The 3,844-nt window shown below is 43.9% G+C and overlaps 1 pseudogene across 1 annotated transcript; it reads left to right on the top strand.

Moving 5' to 3' along the window:
- Positions 1-2,513: 2,513 nt before the first annotated feature.
- Positions 2,514-3,506, top strand: LOC310722165 (trace amine-associated receptor 6 pseudogene; annotated as a pseudogene). Its single transcript has one exon. The product of its transcript is annotated as a trace amine-associated receptor 6 pseudogene (transcript).
- Positions 3,507-3,844: the final 338 nt, after the last annotated feature.

The following is a 3,844-nucleotide window of genomic DNA, read 5'->3' as shown; positions in this document are numbered from 1 at the left end:
ACTCCGGAAGGTTTTCGGCTCATCAATGCCACGCCGAGATGCTGCCCGTTCCCTGATCTCGGCCACACAGGGGCATCGCTCTGTGGCAGACTTTGCGGCTGACTTCTAGACCCAGGCCATTGACAGCCAATGGGATCACATGGCAGTTTACGACACTTTCCTCAAGGGTCTCTCCTTTGCCGTTCATGACGAACTTGCTGCTCGTGATCTACCCTATGATCTGGATTCTCTAATGTCCTTGGCTACACGCTTCGATTGGCGCATAAGGAAGCACCACCGGGAACATCGTTACCCAACTCAGGCTCTTGATCCTTACAGTCCTTGCCCTACACGCAGTTCCCAACCTCTTGCATCTGGTCCTGGCACCCGCTTTCTCTCTCCACCGCAGGCCCTGGAGATAGGACATCACCACCTGAACCCCGCCGAGAAGGAGAGACGTCGGTCACCTGGTCTAAGCCTCTACTGCAGAGGCAAAGGACACATGACCCCTCTTCCTCCCGCTCCCTCCAAACCCACCATTTGGTCCACCTTCAGGCAGGCCCCGGAGGCACAGTATTGGCTGTCTCCGTCGTTTTGGGGGCCGACGACGAGTTCATCAACCTCAAGCTTGCCAAGAAGCTACAAGTCCACATGGAACCCCTACCCAAAGCTCTGCTAATCAGAGCCCTGGACGGCAGCCTTTTAAACTGGGCCACTCACCGCACCAAGCCTTTACTCATGTCAGTTGGAAAACGACATCAGGAGTGGCTTTCCTTTCTGGTCATCTCCTTGCCTCAAGCTCCCATCATGCTCAGGTTTGCTTGGCTGCGGAAACACAACCCACATGTGGACTGGATTACAGGGCCTCCTGTATCAGTTATCAGCCCCAGAAAAAGAAGCCATGAACCAGTATATTCAGGAGTCCCTGGCAGCAGATACCATCTGACCATCCTCCTCCCCAGCTGTGGCAGGGTTCTTTTTCGTAAAAAAGAAGGATGAATCCTTATGCCCATGTATCGACTACCAGGGTCTCAACGCCATCCCTGTCTGGAACCATTACCCATTGCTGCTTATGACCTCGGCGTTCGAGCTCCTGCATAGTGCCGTGGTCTTTACTCAGCTGGATCTACGCAACGAATACCACTTGGTGCGTATCAGAGAGAAGGACGAATGGAAGAACCCCTTCCATACCTCAGCTGGTCATTACGAGTACCTGATCATGGTGTTTGGCCTTACTAACGCCCATCCGTCTTTCAGGCACGGGTCAATGAGGTCCTCCGAGACATGCTCAACAGCTTTATGTTTGTCTATCTAGATGATATCCTCGGCAGGTGCGTCAGGTCTTGGAGAGACTCCTTAAAATTGGGCTCTACGTGAAACCTGAGAAATGTGAATTCCATACCTCACAAACCTCGTTCCTGGGTTGCCTGCTTTCAGCCGGTAACATCAAGATGGACCCTGCCAGGATCCAGGCAATCCGGGATTGGCCAGCCCCCACCTTCCGCCGCCAACTACAAAGGTTCCTGGGCTTCACCAATTTTTATGGCCGCCTAATCAAGGGCTATAGTTTAGTGGCGGCGCCCCTCCACCACCCGATGTCCTTCCTCCCCTCATTACTTTGGGGTCTCAAGGCTGAGGAGGTGTTTTTCGAGCTTAAGCGGCAATTCACAAAGGCACCCATCCTCATCTTTCCCAACCAAGCCTGGAATTCCGTAGTCGAGGTTGATGCCTCCAACATAGCGGTCTCCCAGGTCTGCCCCAAAGATAACCACCTGCATCCTTGTGCCTTTTTTTCCTGACACCTTAGATCCTTGGAACGTAACTACCCGGTGGGCGAGAGGGAGCTCCTTGTTGTCAAGCTGGCCTTGGAGGAATGGCGCCACTGGATGGAGGGGTAGGAGGACCCATTTTTGGTCTGGATGGATAACTGCAAACTTGAGTATCTCCAATCGGCTAAACGACTTTAGTGGCCTTTTTGTCACCAGAGTAAATTGTAAAGTAAAACACTGATACCAGAAAAATCTACTTAAGTATTTGTACTTCGTTACTTCCCACCTCTGGTGATGGGTAGGTATGGCCTTAAGGAAAGGAATGTGGAAGGGCAGATGGTGGTAGATTTTGCTAAAAGGATGGAAATTGCAGTGGTGAATACGTATTTTAAGAGGAAGGAGAAACACAGTTTGGAAGGTGAACTAAATTTTATGCAGGAGATGCAACCTGAAAGTGTAAAAATCTTTCAAAGATTATTCCCACTTTTATTATATGCATTTGCTGAATATTTGTTTTCAACTAATTTTTTTTTCTTACATACAACACTGATTAAAAAAAAACGACATCTTTATCCGATGACATCAATTGTGTAAAACTGTCAATCAAACTTGGAGGCGAGGTCTAATTCTAAACTATAAATAAATCAGAGCTGGTAATCGAGAGATCACAAATCTTAATATTTTGAACTTTGTATTTTTCAAAGGCAAAACCATTTACACTGTGCTTTTTAATATCCTGTAGACTTTTATTTAAATGTTGTTTTCATGAACGTGACGAAGTTGAATCTCTCGGATCTCTGTGAGCATTTCTCCTGTCCAGAGAGATCTGTATCTCCTGCAGTTTATATCTTACTGTACGTGTGTTCAGCTGCTGTGGTTCTTCTAACAGTGTGTGGAAATCTGCTCGTCATCATCTCTGTTCTTCACTTCAAGCAGCTTCACACGCCATCTAACATCCTCGTGTTCTCACTAGCCGTGTCGGATTTCTTCATCGGTGCTTTAGTGATGCCTCTGATGTTAAGCTGGATAATCAAGTCGTGCTGGATTTTTGGGAGAAGTTTTTGCATTAGTTTTTGGTTAATTGACAGTTTAGGTTTGGTCTTATCCATCTATAATGTTGCTCTGATCTCTGTGGATCGCTATGTCGCTCTTTCAAACCCATTTTTCTACACAAACACAATCTCTACGAGGATAATGTGCACTGTGGTTTCTTCTAACTGGTGTGTGTGTCTGGCATACAGCATAACATTCAACTACTTCAGTCTAAATTCCATGAATTTTTTAATGTGTCCTGGAGAGTGTTTTTTCATTGTCAGTGAGGTTTGGGCTGTAATTGATCTTGTATATTCATTTATATTTCCACTTTCTGTGATAATCATATTGTACAGTCGGGTTTTTCTGATCGCTAAGAAACACGCCACTGCTATCAGAGAGCTTAATAATCACACACGACCTCAAACACTGAAAATCACCTCCCACTCCATGAAATCTGAGAGAAAAGCAGCCAAAGTCCTCGGCATTTTAGTGTCTGTGTTTCTGGCGTGTTTACTTCCGTATTTTATTTACAGTTTATTAGGTGACGTTATTGACCTAAAGTCAGTAATTATTCGTACATTAATTCTCCTGAATTATATCAGTTCCACCATTAATCCATTTATTTACGCTCTGTTTTATCCGTGGTTTAGGAGGTGCGTTAAATTAATTATAACTCTGCAGATATTCCAGAGAGACTCTGCATTAATCAATGTTCTTTCATAAAAATGGGGTCTCCTTATAACGAAGTGCCCAAATTTTGCCATTATATGAATTCTCACTTAAAGTACACGTATTGAACAGATTATAAAAAAACATTGATATAATATATATTATGATTACAATTTATAATAGCAATGTTTGTTTTGGTATTCTATATAGAGAAAGTAATTTGTCTTGTTACAGATAATAGAAATAAGAATTCAATCAAAACAAATCTACATTACAAATATTTGTATAAAATTGATTATAATTGAATAATAAAGGTGATAACATTTAAAGACACCAGAAGATAATTTATTTCTTTCTTGAAATAAATAATATGAAGGATTAAAGATGAATCA

Source organism: Silurus aristotelis (genome assembly GCF_946808225.1).
Source record: "Silurus aristotelis genome assembly, chromosome: 28".
Classification (NCBI taxonomy): Eukaryota; Metazoa; Chordata; class Actinopteri; order Siluriformes; family Siluridae; genus Silurus; species Silurus aristotelis.
This window is presented reverse-complemented; position numbering and strand designations above follow the sequence as displayed.